The sequence below is a fragment of the Coenobita brevimanus genome, chromosome 95, assembly GCF_032717465.1.
Source record: "Coenobita brevimanus isolate Jiangsu-jjx chromosome 95, ASM3271746v2, whole genome shotgun sequence".
In the NCBI taxonomy this organism is placed as follows: domain Eukaryota; kingdom Metazoa; phylum Arthropoda; class Malacostraca; order Decapoda; family Coenobitidae; genus Coenobita; species Coenobita brevimanus.
The window spans coordinates 23907882-23930456 of record NC_137048.1 but is presented as its reverse complement, the minus strand read 5'-3'; the positions used below and the strand labels follow the sequence as shown (position 1 = coordinate 23930456).

At 38.8% G+C, this 22575-nt stretch overlaps 1 protein-coding gene across 1 annotated transcript in view; it reads right to left on the bottom strand.

Annotated features, from left to right (window-relative positions):
* LOC145413257 (cell adhesion molecule 2-like) overlaps positions 1-22575 on the bottom strand; it is a 201171-nt gene that overhangs the window by 53592 nt on the left and 125004 nt on the right. The gene's annotated exons all lie outside the window — the stretch shown is intronic.

Genomic DNA, 22575 nt, shown 5'->3' with positions numbered 1-22575 from the left:
TTATAAAGCGTGTTTTTCCACATTTACACACTATATATTTTAGGTTACTCATAGCATTGAACCAGTTCGCATGAATCATTCTTTCAATGTCAGGTACGTACTAAATTATGGACGAATAAAAAAAAAAAAAGTACACTTGAATAATAGGGGGTAATCGGGTGCTTTTTTCCCATATTTACACAGCACTTAATGAATCCTCAGTTTTGAAGACCCTCAGACGCGAGTTTCAATAAAGCCAGGTAATTTTATAGGTTAGGGACAGCCACACGAAGAGGAAGAAAACGTTATTCAGTTGGTTTCCCTCGGTATTTAAAAAATATGTTTAATGGTGTGCTGAAAATAAGTAAGTGGCAAGTACTCATCTCTTTCTTTATGTTAACATATTTGTGCAGTGCTAATGGTTACAAAATATATTAACTGGTCAGTTCTACATCCCCTTATTTATACTGCAACATCTATGTAATATTAGATGAAAAAAAAAAAAAAAACGACTTCAGTATGTCAAAAAAAAAAAAAATATTCGACACATAAATAATGGGCACCATAAAAACTCTTTAAAGAAAGAAATTAACATAATCAAGAACTACAGCAGGAGTTCATCACCAGGGGCCGCAGAATTTTGTGTCTACGAACTTCGGCTTCTAAACTGGCTTTCAAGGATGAACCTGAAACCTAAATAATCTCTTTATTAACTGTAGCTCAAGAAATATCGATGGGTAATAATATCCACAGATGGGGTCAATGAGTTGAGCTCAAGAAACGTAGTTTTGTGCTTAGCAACAACGATGCATATGGAGCAGGTAACTTAAAAACAGCTCGATATTTGGATGGTGGATTATGACTTGTAATTTCATTTTATCTATCTATCTATCTATCAATATATATATATATATATATATATATATATATATATATATATATATATATATATATATATATATATATATATATATATATATATATAGTGCGAAAAATGAACTTGAAATAATTTGGAATACTGTGGACGAATAAAAAAAAAAAAAAGCACACGAAAAGTATCTTCAGGAAGGTCACGTTACGTGATAAAGGACGGGATGAACTAACACATAATCTCAAATAAAGCCATCATTAAATTTGTATTTTCTTTATTAAGAAAGTTTTCTATCTACTTTTTCCTTTGTTCACTGAAGTTGCCTGAGCCTGAAGAACCTAAACATTTTCTGCCGCACCTTTAATTTCGCTGCAGCTGGCCCATCCGTCTTCCCGCCATCACTACACTTCACAGCCCAACAAAATTGCCCGCTTTAATATAGCGTCATAAAACACATACCAGGGATTAATCAACCTTGCCAGCAAAATGAGTACGGCCTGTTCATTTTCACGTCTAGTGATGGAGAGCCTCTCACAGCACGATGTGCTGACGAAATTAAGGGTATTGTCGAACATACACTCTGTAACTTATTTCGCTGATTAAAATCGTGTGGTATAGCCTGAAACAGAATGCCCGAGTTCTCCCGACGATGTGAGTGTTAAGGACCAACATTAACATTCAGGCTCCTATGGCTTATTTTCAAGCAAAGAAAAACGTCTGGCGATAATCGGAGTAAAGTACACGAGACTAACGATTACAAGAGGGTTGATGCCATGTCAGTGGTGTCATAGAAAAGTCCTAAAACGTTGTATCTCCTCTTCATTTCCTAAGATCAAACCTGTGATATCAAGCTTAAAAGGTCAGTATTATGACCAGGAAGAGCAAAAATGATGCATTTATTACGTGAGTTTAATATTCGTCTGCTACATAAATCTTGTCAAGAGAATTGTACTTTAGAGAATTTCTAAAATGAATTACGAAATAAAATAAGCATAATAACATAGCCTGTCTGCAATATTTTCCTGAGAATAATCACTGTGATGACTATGCGTGGCCAAACAAAATCACACGCCCTGTTTACATATGCAGTCTGTATGAATACGTGAATATGTATTACCTGTTCATATACGTACAGTAAGCGTGACTACTCGTGTGTACAGTTTTATGAATCAATTGTAACTGGGTACAGAAGAATCTAGTTTCCCATGTTATTTTAAGACTATATCAGCTATATACAGTATCTATCTATCTATCTATCTATCTGTCTATATTATATATATATATATATATATATATATATATATATATATATATATATATATATATATATATATATATGCTTTAAAATACTGTATCACTGTACATCATTTCTTGCTAAGTTAGTCTGTGTGTGTAAGACCATACCTCTCAAGATATCTATGCGTATGCCACATTTACCTCAAATTATTGCTACAAACGTCACTAGCCTGAAGCACCGGCAAAACAAATAACAAGACGACAAAAGAAGCCTTGATAAAATACTGCCCATCTCCAGCACGCATCAGGCTCCACAAGGAAGTATTATGGGGAGCAAGGAAAAGTAGTATATTCCGTCGTAATAAATTGTTCTTGGTGAAACGCCCGCAGACACAGTGAGCCGAATTCTCGTCGGATGAGTAGGATCCGTAGCGAAAATGAATAAGGAATAAGAGTAATGCCTATCGACTGTAAGGGGGTCTTTAAGGCAGACATAAATTTTTAAGCCATAGCCTTCCCTAAAATACGACAGGCAACAATCGAATTTACATCCAAATCCAAATTTTACTGATGGATGAATAGAGAAATAGGGGATGCAAACTTTGTCCAAGAGTCTATCCGGCTCCATGAACGAACTCTAGTTAGTCCAGTTGGAATGCTGATGTGCTAACGAAGACATTCCCTGCTCCTCCGACCCCTAGCACCTCTTCCTTACCACCCTACTTTTTGCTACTACACGTTAACACCTTCACTAAAAAGGGTCTGTAGGCAGCATTGCATCGTCTAACACTATCACAGGAGGATAAAGAAATAGAGTGTACCTGAGTATGGAGGTAGGGGAGCAGGGGTGATGGGGAAGGGGAAAACGAGGATGAGATAGAGGGATGGAGATATATGAGAGAAGGGGATGAGAGTTGGATGGACAGCAGACAAATGACGGAGGACACGGCAACATTTAGACGATTTGTTTGTGTCCGCCTCTTAAGGGATTACAGTGTCTGTCAATAGGTAGATTGATCGATAAACAGAAGCACGGTTAAAATACAACAAATATCATTGTTCTGGAGGCTTTTTCAATCAATGACTCAGTTTATTTTTGCTGTCTCCATTCAGTTTTATTAACGCGGTCCAACACGTAGCTCTCACTGACTTCAAATAGTTTCTGATAAACAAGTGAATAAAACTGTTCTTCATTTACAATTTAATGGTACCTAAATAAATCTTGAGCTTCATATAAAACGTGGCATGAGAAGTGGATGCAAATATTCCGCAACCTAACTTAGTTCGGATATTTTTTAAAAATCTGTCTTTGTTACAGTAATGAGATATAAAAGTCACTGCATGTCTCCTGTTTACTGTTTCAAATGTAATACCTTATGGCAGGCAGTTAGCAACTCTAAAGGCATTGTTTTTGTAAAGTATATATCTGTGTCTACGTATATACGTTAGCATTACCTCTCATGAATTTGTGATAAATCTATTATTAAAACTGACACATAAATTGTCAGTAAATCTGGAAGCGGTTATTCGGTTTTGGTGCAAATCGATCAAAGGTCAAAGTCATAGATCAAGGTAAAGTTTAGGGCAAGGAGCTTTCTTATTAATGCCTTCTTTGAACTAAATCATACGTGGCACATTATTAAATTGTGAGATGGGAACAACTGGCACTATTTGGGTTCAGAGCAATCAAAAGTCAAGGTTAGGGTCAGCATTAGACGCCTAGTGCAAAGCTGATATGTTCTTTAAGTACCTACTACCCGTGCGAGAGAGGGTATTATGTTTTAATCGACGTGTGTGTGTGTGTGTGTGTGTGTGTGTGTGTGTGTGTGTGTGTGTGTGTGTGTGTGTGTGTGTGTGTGTGTGTGTGTGTGTGTGTGTGTGTGTGTGTGTGTGTGTGTGTGTGTGTGTGTGTGTGTGTGTGTGTGTGTGTGTGTGTGTGTGTGTGTGTGTGTGTGTGTGTGTGTGTGTGTGTGTGTGTGTGTGTGTGTGTGTGTGTGTGTGTGTGTGTGTGAACAACAAAAAATTTTCATCTGATTTCAACTAAACTTGGCGGAAGAGTTGAGGGTCAGTCTGTGAGGAAACCTATGCTCCCTTCTCTCAGCATTCCTTTAACTTATCCGTCTTACCAGTACCCTTACAGCTATATCACGTTAACAGACTGAAAAGCCATGGCGAAAACGTCACCCCGATGCAACCCCACCTTTACCTCAACTATTCATCCTCCTCCCTTCCAACTAGCAATCATCCCCTACACATCCGGTAAAGGCATCAACTCACTGATGTACCTAAAAATCTCATTCCCAACCCATATGTTTGTATCCCGTGCCACAAGGTGTCTGTGTCAACTGCCATGTGTCTTCTCCAGGTCCATCAAAACAACATACAAGGAAATAAAACATTAGTAAATAATAACATATACTGGTAAGCAATGAAATACTATTGTTAAAAATCAAGTATAACCGTGAGAGACCTGTGATCACGAAAATGGATGCCATATTCGTAAAGTATTTTCGTCAATCAGTCATGAATATGGAAGCAATGGCTCAAAAAACACGCAGACCTACTTGTAAAAACAGAGGTATTTTCATGAGGAAGGTGTGTTCATGAAACCAGAGGCAGTATTCGTAAAACTGAAGGCATAGTCACGAAGCAACACATTCGTTATCAGTATCTAATCACAAAAGGGCGGTATTGACTACTGAGGCGACCCCGGCCCCAGTGGGAGAGAAGCGAAAACTGCGTGTGAGATAATTACGTGGGATCTATTTCTGTGCCAGTTGGTGTTGGGGTGAGAGTGTGATTATGGCTGCCGATCAAACTATGGAGGGAAAATGTTTTGCTTTTTCGTTTGTGTATGTGCAGTTGGAGAAGGGGAGCACGGAAGGGATTTTTTTTTTCTTTTTGTAACATAATTTCCTTGCTCCAGTTCCAGTGGCGTACATGGTGGTGAGTCGAAATGTTTTTCTTTGCCCGAGTTTGATTTGCTTCAGTTCAGGGGGTCGTATTTAAACAGAATTAAACCTAATCATCATAAAAAGAGTCTCCATAAGAAAACTAGTATCATAAAACCGTTCTGGAGTTAACATTTTGTCACTAATAATGGCTATAGTTGGGTCATGAAGTATACTGCAGCCGTGTGAATGAAAACAAAGCGCATATACACCCCGGTGTAAAAAGAACTTCGAAATTTATAAAAACATAGCCATTGAAAAGATAACTAGACATCCTCGTTATTGGGCAGCTAATTTTGTTTTCAGCTTCTGTGGGAGAAAACACAGAAGGAATGAAAGAAAAGCATTCAGGAGCCGAATGCTAATAGCCCGCCAGAATATGCTGCTGGCCAGGTCCAAAATTTTGGCCATATCTTGATACCCTAAAGGTTTCATGTTGATAGCTCAAGCTGTCCATGAGCTATAATGGTGCTAAAGGCGGCCGATAAAAACTAGTTGACTTTGTCAGCCATTTTGGTGACCCTGACTTTGACCCTGAGTGTCCATTTTTTTCGAAGTAGGCCAAGACTTTGATACATACATACATACATACATATATATATATATATATATATATATATATATATATATATATATATGCAATCAAAACCTTTAGTTCAGCTAACGAAAGGACATCTTGTATTAGGTATGTTAAATATAGTCTTCTGTAACCGTTTCAGTGTGGACGGCCGTTTCAACGTTGAAAAAAAAATCGTCTGGAAGCAACAAGAATAAAATTAAAAGACGTCATCGGAATGAGGAATTTAAGAAGACAAGCAAGAATATTAACTGGAGAGGAAGGAACAAGAACAGATCAGAGGGTAATGAACGTATGCTTCGCCGGACGTGATAAGAAGGGCAAGAAGGGGACGAAGGTATGGAACTTGGTGATAAGCAGGGCACATTAGGAAGGTATTAAGGCGACATCAATGCGTCAGTCAGTATGAAGTGCTCAGAATCCGACAGACGGGGAATTTAACTATAGGAGTCATCGCATAACTTCTGGCTTTGAATCATAGTTACTCAGAATTGCTATGTAATCTCGTCAAGCACAATAGTCTACAGAAGTTGTCCTAGGCAGGGAACTGTGAATGATAGGGACAAAATTAAGTTTTGCTAATACTGAATTGAGTGGACACATTGCATTTAAACGACTGAACGTCATATGAAAAACAGACTGATGACGACAGTTCTGAAGGACGGTTATATGAATGTCAGACGTAATTTTGAAATCCGAAGATTGTTAGAGACAGAACTCGTCGACGGAGAAAAGGGGAGAGACAAGTCAAAGAAACAGAAGCCGTTTTTAACAAAGCAAAGGGAATAATGAAGGCTTTATTCAAACAGTTTCGTTCAGAAAGTGTTTCCTTGGCTTTATAAAAATGCATGGAAACAGCTGGAGTATAAAAAGTCATTGCATCAGAAAGGTTAAATACTAATAAGGGAATGAAACCCACCTTTTTTTTTAATACAGTAATTCACCCCTTCATACCGAGGTCATATCTTTTACTGATTTCTTGCTACCGTCAGACAGCTTCATTATTTTCAGGAAAGATCCCCTCATAGTTAAAGGCTAGCTGAGCCTTTAAGCTACTATCCCACTTGAAGTATGTCTTTCAGAATAAAATCGTATGGTGGTTATTATCTGTCTGTCATCCAATCCATTACTCCCTCATCATGAACGGTAGGACGCGAGGCTAGGTTATTCAGTCCAGACCTTTAAGGCGAGACTAATTAGTTCCAATCTCCCGAGCGGCATACGAGAGCAGTAAATCCCAACCATCCCTTGCATGTAATCCCATATGGCCTGCATCCGGTTCGAGCGCTTTTGCCCACTCAGTCACCAGGTATCTGTTTAATCATATGATTATCCTCAGCGTAGGAAATAATTTCCTGTGTTATCAAGTCATTTGGCTTGTAACTCAGTGCAAAAATACCAAAAGGTTACACTACATCAAGTGATTGGATGATGAGTGCCCCTCCCTACCACCCATCTGGCGGTGGTTTGAGAATGAAACAATCAAAATGAATGAAGAAATACATGAATAATAATAATAATAATAATAATAATAATAATAATAATAATAATAATAATCCATCCATCCATCCATCATCCAATCCTACATTGCCCCATGAGGAGCGTAGGAGCCCGGGGCTAGGCAGTTGGTCCCGACATTTAAGATGAGAGTGACCAGCCTCACTCATCCCTTAGTGGCATTACATGAGCAATCAACCCCAACCAACCCTTGGATATAAACCTTCACCGGCTCAATCCGATTGGAGTGCAATAATTACCCACTAAACCACCAGGCGCCATAATTTGGTTATATGGTTACCACCCAGCGTAGTAAATGGTTTCCTGGTGTACGCGAAACCATTTGGCTTGTCACTCTAATAATATTAATAATAATGACAAGAACAGTAATAATAATAAATTTAATAATGACGTTAACCCCTTTACTAGTTGACATCTTATATATGGTTTTTCACTAAATTTACAAGCAGGTCAGTTTATTCTGCTGGTGTGAGACTTTTAGCACCAGTGTGGTTGGGTAAAGCCTTCAATAACCCCATATCCTTATAAGAGGTGTCTCTCTGGTTGGGTAAAGCCTTCAATAACCCCATATCCTTTTAAGAGGTGTCTCTCCAGTTAAGTAAAACCACGCGGCAGGGCAAGCATGAAATATAACTAAAATATAATAAGTCAACTAACTGAAGGCGTTAAAGGGAGAGCGACCACTCCGTCCAATACATCCGCTTTGAACATCCCGGAAGCGCACGCCCTCATCTCCTTACAAGTTTCATCACACTAAAATCGGATCATCTGATTTAACAGAAGCAAGCAGGGCGAGTTTCCCAATTAGCGCTGGCCACACAAGCGTTAATTTACTCACTCATGCTGAGGACGTATCATGTACATTATTCGTGTTATGTCTGGATTGTTATACTCAGCTGAAATTAAGAGATAAGAGTCTCCTAATACTGTCGCCATTAACACCGTAACGATCGAAACCATTCTTGTAATAAATTTCATCTGAGGCTAGATTACTCTGTTCAGCTGAGAATGAGACACAGGAGGCTGAGAATGTTATTGCTGGTACCATTAACCCACACATTGTCCGGAGAGGTCAGTTAATTTACTGCAACTCAGGCCAGGCGATTTCATTATGCTGCGAGTGAGTAATGCCAACCTAAGACCAATACTACTACAATTATCCTTTTTTATCGCCGGAAAAACAATAGTATTTTTTTTTTTTTTTAGTAAGTAGTGATTCAGTCACTGGAGCATGGGAATGTTAATGCTGTTGCCAATAATCCTCTTATGGTTGGAAGGAGTCTAGCATTCAATTCCAGTTATCGCCAGACGATTTTATTCAGATAAGAGTGATTCATATGATTTTAAGGTCAACTCTTTCAGCCTGAGAACGTTTGCTTTATATTATTCCTGCTATCTTCAGATGATTTTACTCAATTAGGCGATATATTTCGAATATCGTGGGTTTTTATACAGCCCTGATTTAACTCTCCTCTACGAGACAGCTTATAATACGTTGACAAAAACAGGCTGAAGGTAGTAATATATATCTATCTATCTATCTGTCGATCTACCTATTTATCTATCTATCTATCTATCTCTATGTCTGTGTGTGTGTGTGTGTGTGTGTGTGTGTGTGTGTGTGTGTGTGTGTGTGTGTGTGTGTGTGTGTGTGTGTGTGTGTGTGTGTGTGTGTGTGTGTGTGTTTCAAGCAGACTGTGAAATCAATCATTTCGTGAAATGCCTAGTCAATTCGTGAAATCAGCGTAAATTGGAATGGGTTAATTTAGGCTAGATTAATTTAGGCTGCGTTTGGGATAGGCTGGGATAATCTAGGTCAAGTTTAGGTTAGGTTAGGTTAGGTTACGTTAGGTTAATTTAGATGAACGCTGCTGTGCTAAGCATTTATCTAAATTAATTTAACCTAACCTAACTAACTAATCTAGCCTAACCTAACTTATACTTAACCTAGATTATCCCAGCCTAACCTAACCGCAGCCTGAATTAACCTAACTTAACCAATCCCAATTTTCACTCATTTCACGAATTGAGTAGGCATTCCACGAAATCGCTGATATCACAGTTTGCCTGTAATATATATATATATATATATATATATATATATATATATATATATATATATATACAGAGAGAGAGAGAGAGAGAGAGAGAGAGATGTATATATATGTAATGTGTGTGTGTGTGTGTGTGTGTGTGTGTGTGTGTGTGTGTGTGTGTGGCATCACTGTCGTGAACAGTTTAATCAGAGAAGAGATACTATCGATTTATGGCGCGATTCGCAATACAACTTGCGATTATACGAATATCCCACTAGCAACAATGATTTCTGTTAAAGGAATAACAAGAGACACGGGAACAATCTGCAGTCTTCTTTACCTGACCTTCCTGCAAAAATTGTCCTTAGCAGAACTGTGTCTGTGAGTCCTAACCCTGAACCAGTGAGCTCTGAAAGCTTATTCCCTCTGGTTTAGGAGACTTGTAACACCTCTTGCGTTGTGATAAATTTTACCCCTTTTTTATTAGCGTGATAATATATGGCACCGATATAAGCTATGCGAATATTAAAAAGGGTGTTAATAATATACCCGTACAATACAAAACTTTCAAGAGAATCACCACTCTCTGCATAATCTAGTGACATATTTGTGCCAAGGCTATAACTGTAACCTTAATATAGACAGCTGTTTCATGTCTGATGCTTGGATAAGCTTGTAATAACACTGGTTTCACTTTAAATATGATGTTGCCGGAGGAAATGCCATAGTTTACAAAAATATTAAAGAGGCTTCTGTGAGTATCTTTCTTAGCTATTATATATATATATATATATATATATATATAATTACATTACTTCGTATGTTACATTGCTTTGATATGGTAATATAAATTACATCAGTTGCATACAATAGGATATCCAGGTGCAATGTAAAGAATTTATCATATAAGAATGTACTGCCACGAAATCCAATTAGACCAGAAGACGAAGAAGTGTTTTGATCAATAAGCCTTGGATGCATACAGTTCAGAGTGAATATTGCAGCAGAGATTTTCGGAGGATTTGTCTTACCTATCCAAAATAGTTATCTCTCCACTTTCATGAAACATATTGACGTGAAATATTTGACCGGAGCGGCATGATTCTGGACTAAGTGTATTAACTGCATGAGCAAACATCTAACGACTTCCTTTAACACGTACTCGTATATAGGAGATAGCCTCATTTAGCTGATCTGTCTATTCATCTTCATCGTGGTGGGAGAATTATTATAACTTTGTGTTTGTGTAAGCGACTGTCAGAAATATTACAGAAATTGACAATATAGCACACAGTTATTACACATTCTGCGGAAAATATCCGTACCTTCATGCCATGCATAAACCTATTTATTTGACTTAGCAGCACCACTTAAGGTCACATAGAAACTTCTCCTTAACTGACGAGATACATAGTTCAAAACCCTTTACCGTCTGGCTTTGGGCTAACTGAAAACCTGCACAACATCGGTACATGCACTTAAGTGATGCATGATTATTTAGTGACAAAATGCTTGAGGAACGATATGAAAGCAACAAGGTTCCATTCCTAGCTTCATATATTCTGAGCACAGTATTCGGTGGAAGAGGGAAATCTAGACATATGAATAAGGGACCGAGACAAAACAAGCAAACCTTTGCAGGAAGATGAGAGAAAGACATATTTCTGTTAATCTGCAACTAAGACTACCGAATACATCACTACCTCCCCTACCACGCTACAAAGATAATTACTTGCGATGACTGCAAATACACTGATGGAATGAACATGGAACACTAATGGCCCAAATCACTATAGTCAGGCTACTTGAATTAGGCACAGCATCCAGTAATAGCAGTACATTTCATAGTGGATATCAGATTGTTTTTGTTGTTTGCATACGCTTCCAGTGTTGATAGAAAATTGTCTCTAAGATTATATTACTGTGAAGAAAAAAAGGTGAATACAGCTTTTTAAATACGGCACAGGAATATCTGCAGGTACTAGAGAGAGAGAGAGAGAGAGAGAGAGAGAGAGAGAGAGAGAGAGGCAGCATATTCAACATCACATAACCTCTGAACAGTGCAATAATCTAATACACCCCAACGACACATAGTCAACGTAATCATTAATACATAGTCATGCCCTCTGCGTTACATCATCATCAGCATAATTATAATCAAGAGCACAACCCATTACAGCAGCATCCTTTTCCTGTATCATACAAATTAAGGCCATCCACTTTGAGGGCATGAGCTTTCCATTTTCTACAGGTTTTCTTTTTCCATACTGGTACTGGTGTTGTTTTCATTCTTCTTAGCACTGTTTACCTCACCCTCACTAGTTTATATCTGGACCGATTAACCTGGAGCTTACTAACATACTGATCCTGGACCTGGTATCTTGAGACATCTTCCTCAGAGTTTCGATTCTGGCCTTTAGAAAGTCCCAATAGCGCCAAAACAGTAAGACTGGCGCGAAACCATAAGAGATGTGTGCAGAACTACCAGACATCAAAACAATCACGCCAATAAAGACACCTGTTCTTTTTGGCTTCGAACGTGGTTAAGGATTTGAACATGCTCTCTGGTCTGTTACATATGTACGAGAGAGAGAGAGAGAGAGAGAGAGAGAGAGAGAGAGAGAGAGAGAGAGAGAGAGAGAAACTTGTTTTCGTCCATAAGAAAATACTTCATCAGAAACGTATATTGGAAAATGTGCGTTTGGCTGAAAATGTTCCCTCACTGGCCGCTCTATTGTCTACTTCCAGACGATTTTTAGATTTTAAGAACTAAAGAGGTTAGAGAAAGCCTTTTATAACTCTTTAACAACAAAAATTCTCCCCAAAGCTAACTAAAATATTGGAACTGTAGCAAGAGTACTATAAAGGTATCCTATGCTAGCAGAAGTGATTAATACAGGGGTTAGGATGCAGGAACGGGAAAGGGAGAGAAATAACAGAAAAAGAACTAATATGGATTCGCATAAAACACAGCCATTGGGGGAAAAATATAGTGGCATACCGTACTTATTTTTCTGTCTCCTATGACTTATTCTCTGCTAACTAAAATCGTTTGGCAATACCTGGAAAATACTTGAATCATCTGGACATTGAGCGGTTGATGGTACCAATTCAATAAAAAAAAACACTTTCACGCCACTCGACTGTCAGCTAAACATAATCGCCTGGTGTCAGCAGGCAGAGATTACTGGGGTTGTCCCGATTATAAGAAGGCAAAATATCATCATCATCATCATCATCATCATCATCATCATCATCATCATCAACATCATCATCATCCTTATCACTCTGTTAGTCTTATAAATGGGATGAGTAAGACGTAGAGATCGAAATAAAAGACTGCAATAAGAAACATACCTATATCATTCTCATCAACAGCGTGAAAATGAACAAGACACAGGAAGAGCAATGCAATAAAAGTTGGTGAATTATAATATGTTGGCGTAAAACTCATCCATGGAGGCAAATTACGAAGGCCCACTTAACCATCAAACCCACTCCACATAATGCTACAATCAGCATCAAAGAGCACTAGCACTGAGCTCAGCATGATGGACTCGACAACAAAGGGTGAGGTGAGATAGACAGGTAGATGGAATGATGGATGGATAGATGGATGGACGGATAGATACATGGCTGGATAGATGAATGGGTGGATGGATAGACAGACAGATAGGTCAGAAGATAGGTAGAAAGGAAAATAGAACAAACTCATATGGATAGGTAGATGCAGATCGACAGAAATCAACTGACTTACAGATAAAGGAGAGAGAGAGAGAGAGAGAGAGAGAGGGAGAGACCCAGTGCCTAATTACTACATGTGAGCTCCACTACGAGAAGGGGACGGGAGAAGCCTCACTAGAGCCACAGTAAACCAGAAAAGATAGATAACAATTTACTCATTTGAACACCCTTTAATGAGTATCATGGTAAAGCAGACAACAGCATCATCAGCCATTATACTTAGTGAAAGGGATAAAATTATTAATCTTCTTTTTACCGTCATTTCCCCACCTTTAATGAAAATAATTATACAAATCATGTTCCTGACTGAATGAGTATAGCTATCATCCATTATTATATTCAGTTAATGATAAAAAGATTTACTGTTTTTTTAACACACAGGCTTGTTTCTTTCTTTTTTTTTTTTTTTTTTTGTCTGCTTTAAATGATATCGATATTCTATAAATTCTACAAAAATTTGGATTCAACAGTGTCCTGCAATTAGTCGTTTGCGTATAAAAATTATCAGTGAAGCTGACTTGCTAAGCTTGACCATGTTAAGCAAGGTCATTTTATAAGTCACACGAAAAGTGTTCTTTGTTCAATAACCAAGAACCACTGTTAATGAGGATCCAGCTCGAGCACTGAGTATGGTCAACAAACACCTAACTGGCAATATTTGTGTGTACATGGCGGACCATATACTACGCCCTATTTCCACTCCGCCGGGCAATTTTTCGTGTGTTGTGGGGACGGCTCAGTCAGTGATATCAGTATCTACACTGCATCATTTATTCATTTCCTACTCCAAATGCCACACCACGCCCACACTAGCCGGCTAAGCCGTTCTCGCGACCCATAAGATGCTGCCACATGAGTTTCTAGCAAAGCGTTATTTACGGGCCACCTTGTATATTTAAAAGAAAGAGGGGTAGGCGTTATAAATATACTTAATATACAACATGAAAGCAATTCAAATACTGTGCCATGAAAAATTCCACCGTATTGGAGATAGTAATGACTTAGAATCAGATGCCTCCTACCACAGCAAACTTTTACTTTATCCTCTGTTCCCTCCGATCTGTGAACAAAAATGGTGCAATATGCATCAACCCCAGTGTAACGAAATGAATATAAAAAAAAGTGTTGACCTAACAGTACAAGGAGTAAATTTCTTTGAGATGGGAGACCAGTGAAAATCACTTCGCTCTCCTACACTCTGTAAGAATGTGACATTCCAATTACCTTGCCAACGATTTTAACACGACCACCTATTCTTCTAGTTAATCAATATCTTTTTTCTTTCTAGAGTCACTTGTTAAAGTGAGTTTTTGCAGTTGTATCAGTCAATTGCAAGTACACCCTCCCAAAGAAGTATCGGCCCCTTTGGGTACGATGGTTGTGAATATGTGCAACTTCCGGATACACACACATGAGTCTATGTGAAGTCTCAAAATATATTCCACTCAGTAAGTGAATCTTTTTGCAATTTTGAGTTCTAATAACTACCAAAGATAATATTTGCATTTATAATTAGGCCTATTGGATGCCCCATGTGTCACAATGTTTCAGCCATGTTTCAGAATTATACGTGCTGTAAGAGTGCCGATAATGTGGGGGGAGGGTGTACATCCCTTAACAGTGGTAGGTGATAGCGACCATCATCCACTCACTTGATGTAGTGCTGCCTACTTCTTCCTTCACCTTTTTCATTCAACTTTTAGGTCTGCCCTCCTGTCTTCCTACGTCTCTATTTCCTTCCTGTCACTTTTTATTACTCTTTCCAGTGCAGGTGGCTCTACACAGAGTGACAAGTCTAATGGTTTCACCATTTACAAGGCTGGGTTATAATCACATAATAACCAGATTACGGGGTGAAGTGGAGCCTCCTATGGTGCCTCTGTTAAATGAGTGGATGGACGCAAATGTGCCATCCACCCAGGGACCAAACCACCACACTTTTCCCCGCACCTCGCTGTGGCGAGGTGCTGTCGGCCGCAAGGGAATATCGGTTCCCTACACGGGTGGCCCTGCAGGGGCGTTGTTTGTATGTGGTTGGTGGGTCTACTCGGCCATACAGACTAGGGTAGATCAACAACAGCCACAACTCAGTGGTTTGTCTCTCCTGACATTTGTGGACAAGTGACATTTCTCTAATTCCGTCCAAGCACCAGTTAAGTATGCATTCTGTTCTCAAAATCTTTCAAGCTTCAATGATTAATAAAGGTCATTACTGGTTACCTATTGGATTTCAGTGACGAACAAACATTCGGCTAATTTTTGTTAAGAAATCTGGAAATTGTGGGGAATCTGAAGTCTTAAAAGGAAAAATACAGTTCTCGGATTAACTCAGTAATGAGTAGTTAGTTTGCTGATTGGTAGCTGTGTTGCCTTCTGTCTTTCATTTGGTGGTCTTCTCTAATTGTTGCAATTCCCCAACTCTGCCCATTGCCGACCACTGATATAGTAAACATTTGATACATTGTAAAGATTTGATACATTGTATATTCTGACGTCCGTGACTTACCCTTTCATCTCACCGTGCATCCTAGGAAGCGTTCTGAGAATAATGGCTTTTTTCGACACACAAGTAATTTGTGAAAATTCATAATCTTACATTACCACTTCCGCCACATCCATATGTCATTTTAATGAAACAAAAATATATTTAAGTATTCTTCATAATAATGCACACAGCTATCTCTATCATCAGAGAATGCAAATATATAATTTCTCTCTATTTTCCGAGGTTTTCTTCAGTGAAACTTTTCGTCAACATGATTTATGCTTTAGTGGTAGGTTTGTGTCTTTGGAGGTACCTTGATTCAAATCAAACAATCAACTGGTAAGCAATTTTACATAATTCTCACGTCTGTAACGAGATAAATCTCATATTGTGAGTTAAATGTCTCAGTGACAATATGTCAACAATTATATCACGTTAATAACGCATACAGACTAGATCCTTTACATAAGAAACCTTTGTTTTAAAAATATGTTCTCTGTATCTTGACTCTAATCACTACTTCACAAAACACATTACACATTTTATATATATATATATATATATATATATATATATATATATATATATATATATATATATATATATATATATATATATATTGTTACGGAACAGAGAAAGATAATGTACACTTTAAGTGAGAATACGAAGAGTCACTACTGTCCCGTAAAGTTCCAGGTTCAAAACAAAAGAGTTAGGTAAAATTACAAGTTAAAGTTTAATGCTTAAATTAACAACAAAACATTCAGGACTCATAAGGATAATGTAATGGCAAATAAACAGGTTAAATATATGGTTAACTGCAATAGCCTCTATTAACACGAAGTTAGCAAGAATAAATTTATCTAAGTCAGCCCTGATAAAATGAGATACCAGATAATACTCAGTGAATGCCAGATAAATAATTACAGATACAAACTATTATCAAAAATGACTGACATAAAGAACCCCACACGAATTACAAAACTTCACTAGGCCTACAAATTAAACTTATGCTACACAGTACAAGAAAAAATGCAACAACAGTTATACTCAAATTACACACAGCTGCTAGATGGTTGGAGATTTCTTGAGCACTCACAATAATAATATCTGTACAGGGGAGGACAGAGATGTGAACAAAATGAGGAGCAGATCTAAGTGGCAATGATGCAGAGACTGAGCTCATTATATAGGGGCCAGGAGAGCTTGATACAACTTGTAATGAGGACGCGCAAATGAAGCCATGGGGACAAAGAGATGACAATCCCGCAAAGTATAACAGAGATGTCGACTTACTCTACTATAACGGTAGAAGGGGGGGACTGAGGCAGAACACGCTCGTGATCAAACATGCAGCAACTGTGCGTTAAAATTACACAAAGGATGATGAAATCATAGGCTATGTAACACCTCCCCACAAAGAAAAAAGAAATTTACAAAGGAAATTTCTTATTACTCTAAAACAATCTGTATCTGGCATTACAGACCATGCAAAGGTCTTTCCTAATGTTAAAAAAAATGAGATCTCCCTAGCACGTTCAGTCATAGGTACTTGCCAGTATCCCTTTAACAAATCAAACTTACTTATGTACCTAGCCTTTCCGATCTTGTCTATGCAATCTTCCACGCGAGGGAGAGGGTAAGTGTCTGTTTTGGTTATCTGATTAACACGTCTGTAGTCAATGCAAAGCCTCTGTGACCCACCTGGCTTAGGGACTAGAGTGACAGGAGAACTCCACTCGCTCTGACAGGGCTCAATCATCTTGTGGTCCAACAGGTAGCCAAGCTCCTTCTGGATGAGAGGAACTTTCACTGGGTTCACACGGTAAGGAGGCAGTTTAATTGGCTTTGCGTCTCCAACATCGACATCATGCATCAACACAGTGGTTCTTCCTGGAGTAGCACGGAACACTTGCGGGTACTCCTGCAGTAATGCCGAAAACTCCTGCCTTTCCTTGGGAGGTAGATGAGAAAGCTTAGTCTGGAGATCATTCATGATATCAGGATTCTTCCCCAAACTATCACTCAGGCTCATACTGCATGGGAGAGCTTCACTTGCAGACTCGGGTGGAACAGCTACAATGCAGACTGGATTATTTTCATCCCGCTTGTGATATAACTTTAGCATGTTGATGTGACATAGTTTCTTGCTCTTTCTACGATCTGGTGTGGCGATGACATAGCTGACATCACTGAGTTTCTTCTCCACGAAATAAGGACCACTAAACTTGGCTTGAAGAGGTTGCCCATGAACTGGTAGCAGAATCAAAACCTGATCTCCTGGCTGAAAGTGGCGTAACCTGGACTTCTTGTCATACCAAGTCTTCATCTTCTCCTGAGCAGCTCCTAAATTCTCTCTCGCCAGCTGTAAAGCAGTGGACAGCCGTTCTTTGAACTTCATCACATACTCCAGCAGGTTGACGTCATCTTCCTCCGACAGCCAGCATTCCTTGAGTAGCTTAAGGGGTCCTCTTACTTCATGGCCAAACAGTAGTTCAAAAGGTGAGAAGCCCAGTGATTCATTTGGAGATTCTCTTGCAGCAAATACAACGAATGGAAGACCTTTATCCCAGTCTTTCTGATGTTCCAAACAGTATTTCTTGAGCATCGATTTGAGTGTTTGATGGTATCTCTCCAACGCTCCTTGGGTCTGGGGATGGTAAGCTGAAGACGTGATCTGGGAGATGCCCAACTCTTTCAAAGACTGCTTGAAAACATTTGACATGAAATTACTTCCTCGGTCTGACTGTACCTCCTTGGGCAGACCAAACTTTGTGAAGAACCCTAGCATTTCCTTAACCACGTTCTTTGCTGAGATATTTCTAAGTGGAATGGCTTCAGGATAACGAGTAGCCATATCAATCATGGTCAACACATAAGAAAATCCTGAAGAAGTCTTAGGAAGAGGGCCCACAATATCCACCAACACACGGGTGAAAGGCGCCTCAAAAGGAGGAATGGGAACTAGAGGTGCAACCTTTTCGGTCGATTACACTTCCCCACAACTTGACAGGTGTGACAAGACTTACAATACCAGGAAACATCCCTGAAGATACCTGGCCAGTAGAAGTGTTTCAAAATGCGTGCCACAGTCTTCCTCACTCCAAGGTGTCCTGCCAAACTGGAATCATGAGCCACTCGAATGATATCCTGCCTACAAACACGAGGGATGACAACTTGATGTACAACCTCCCATTCACAGTCGGCTGATGCTGTTGGGGGTCTCCACTTCCTCATAAGTACTCCTGACTTTACATAATAACAAGTAGAAGCACCAGCTGACTCTTCCTCACTGTAAGCAGAGTTACCTAGACCTTTCAACTCAGGGTCAGCAACCTGCAACTCAACCAACTCTTGACGAGACAAATTATCAACACTACGGGGTACTGCCTCATCTGGTGAGTGGTCCAAATTAGCAAGAAAAGTGTCAGCTAGGAAAACATCATCATCATCATTATCCTCTAAATCACCAGTAACTTTAGACTTAGCCCTAGTGACAGCACATGCAGGGAACACATCAGGGACATCACAATCCTGGACACAGCCACTGGCTCACTAGACAACTGAGGAGCTGGACACACTTGACTTCCACCAATATCATTTCCAAGTAAGAAAGTTACACCTGACATTGGGAGTGTCTCAACCAACCCAACCATAACAGAACCATTAACAAAACCAGACTCTAAATTCACTCTGCACAGAGGAACAGAGAAGTAATTATTCCCTACACCTTGTAAGATTACAGTTTCATCAGAGGAATTAACATTAGAGCCTAGAACACTGGTCAGCATAAGGGATTGGCAAGCACCCGTATCACGATATATTTGAACTGATTTCCTGTCATTACTGTCCAGAGGACTGACAAAACCATCAGACAGGAAATTAGCACATGAACTCTTGAGAGTGTCACCCACGTTACTGCTCAAAAGAGGAGCTCCATCATGAGAATTTAAGTTACCCTCAAAGCAGGTTCAGTTAACTCAGTTAAAGAATTCTGGGAACTCTCAAGAGTGGACACTAGACCAATTGACTGAATATTTAAAGACTCCTTTTTGTTCACATCACGCTGTCTCCTGAAACATCTCTCCGTAGTATGACCAAGCTTACTACAATAAGTACATTTACTTTTCTGAAATCTAGAGGTGAAGCTGGTATTTACTTCCTGAGAAACATCATCCTTATTCTCTTTCCTGTTACCTGTACTCTGAGTAGAGGCAACGTACTTACTCTCAGCTTTCCCTTTTTCTCTAGAATATCTCTTGTGAGTGAGAACATACTCATCAGCTAAAACTGCAGCATCAGACAAATTATCTATTCTTTTCTCATCAAGATATAGGCTTACATCTTTATAAATACACCTTTTGAAATCCTCCAGCAAAATCATCTGCTTAAATTTACCAAAATCAGAATCCACATTCTTAGAATTTAACCACTGCTCTAACAGATCTTCTTTGATTTTTGCATACTCAACATGGGATTGCTTATCTTGCTTATAAGTTGTCCTAAATTTTACTCTATAAGCTTCAGGAACAAGCTCATAGGCCTTAAGAATCAAGCTCTTAACTACATCATAATTATCAGACTGATCCTGAGGCAAAGATGCATAAGTTACTTGAGCTTTACCGGTGAGAACAGTTTGAAGGAGTACTGGCCAATACTCCTTAGGCCAATTAAAACCTGTAGCTACCCTCTCAAACAACTGAAAATACTTAGTTAAATCAGATTCATTAAAAGGAGGGACAAGTTTAACATTTTTAGCCACATCAAAATCATCAGAGCTAGATGATCCAGTTCCACCTTGTTTCATGCGATACTCATGGTCTGCCTGAATCCTGGCAAGTTCAATTTGTGCCTGTATCTGTGCCTCCTGAATCCGAACCTGAGATTCCGCCTCCTTAGCCTGAGACTCAGCCTCCTTAGCACGTGCTTGAAATTCAGCCTCCTGAATACGAGCCTGAGACTCCGCCTGCTTAGCATTTGCCTGAAATTCAGCTTCTTTAGCACGAGTCTCCTGCAGAGCTAGCTGTAACTTAGCTAATTCAATCTGCGTTTGCTCATTTGGAGGAGTTACATTAAACAAGCTTTTATTAATCATGCCAACAATTTGATCCTTAGAATGATGAGAGTGAACTGCAATTCCCAATTGTTGAGCAACAAGCTTAAGTTCATTCTTTTTGTTCTGTTTTCTATATCACACACTGTTTGCACATTTGACAAAAATCCTTGGCTTCATCAAGTGTAGAAATAGTAGCCATCATGAATATATCACAGTCACAAAATATCAAATATCCTTATGATAATATCCTGAATATCCTGGTATGAGGTCGCCAAATTTATGTTACGGAACAGAGAAAGATAATGTACACTTTAAGTGAGAATACGAAGAGTCACTACTGTCCCGTAAAGTTCCAGGTTCAAAACAAAAGAGTTAGGTAAAATTACAAGTTAAAGTTTAATGCTTAAATTAACAACAAAACATTCAGGACTCATAAGGATAATGTAATGGCAAATAAACAGGTTAAATATATGGTTAACTGCAATAGCCTCTATTAACACGAAGTTAGCAAGAATAAATTTATCTAAGTCAGCCCTGATAAAATGAGATACCAGATAATACTCAGTGAATGCCAGGTAAATAATTACAGATACAAACTATTATCAAAAATGACTGACATAAAGAACCCCACACGAATTACAAAAACTTCACTAGGCCTACAAATTAAACTTATGCTACACAGTACAAGAAAAAATGCAACAACAGTTATACTCAAATTACACACAGCTGCTAGATGGTTGGAGATTTCTTGAGCACTCACAATAATAATATCTGTACAGGGGAGGACAGAGATGTGAACAAAATGAGGAGCAGATCTAAGTGGCAATGATGCAGAGACTGAGCTCATTATATAGGGGCCAGGAGAGCTTGATACAACTTGTAATGAGGACGCGCAAATGAAGCCATGGGGACAAAGAGATGACAATCCCGCAAAGTATAACAGAGATGTCGACTTACTCTACTATAACGGTAGAAGGGGGGGACTGAGGCAGAACACGCTCGTGATCAAACATGCAGCAACTGTGCGTTAAAATTACACAAAGGATGATGAAATCATAGGCTATGTAACAATATATATATATATATATATATATATATATATATATATATATATATATATATATATATATTTTTTTTTTTTTTTTTTTTTTCAAATTTATATGATGTTCACATTCTCTTAGATTAAAAACAATTCTTTTACGACGAAGTATGCGCATTGCGAGAAGCAATCTGACTCTGAAGACAGTACAAAAATACCTAATAAGAGACGAAACAACAATAAAACCAGAAACATAACGTTATAAATTTTCATTGTAGTGAGAAATACACATAGTGGTAAAGAAACCTGCAGAGTGCAGAGTCAACCATTCACAGTCAGTCTTTCAAAGGAGTCATATTTTTACGGAGATTATTAACCTTACTCGTTGGTATCTATCCCTCCCTTCCTTTGCAATCTAACGATCCATTGATCACAGGTGATAATTCACATATCAAACTATTTAGCCTGTATACAGATAACCTCAACATGTATCACCGCCTACGCACAAAGTGCATACTCGTTTATCCTCCACTGATGCAGCTACGAACGGACTCTGCCTCGAACACCCATAGAGATGAAACTACTATAAACCAACCAGGACATGAGCATGTTCACGGTTCTGAAAATGATCTTCCAGCTGCATCTGACAACAGCAGTTCACGTTCTTCTCAAATCTCTAGGTGAGATCAAGAGGAAGACTAGCAAATCTACAGTATGGGATAGTTACCTAATTCCTTGACCTGGCTCATCTCAGAGTTGTAGGTCATCTTGAAAAAGACTGTCAGACACCTCCTGTGTGCTTTAGTCCAGGGGGCTCTTAACCGGGGGTATCCATACCCCTTCAGGGTATACCCCTGAATAAGTATATATAAAAAAAAAAATAGCAGTTGCCGTTTTTCCCCAAGGAAATAAATAGGACTGAATCAGAATGACTTTCTTTCCTGTTCTATTACTAGTTATCCACGTGCAAAGTAAAACCAAGCTACCGGCATCTTTTTAAGTCATACAGGCACTTACAGTAATGGGACTGGTGATTATGATGATATCGACAGTCTGGCGAAGGGGATTGGGGATATCGTGGGC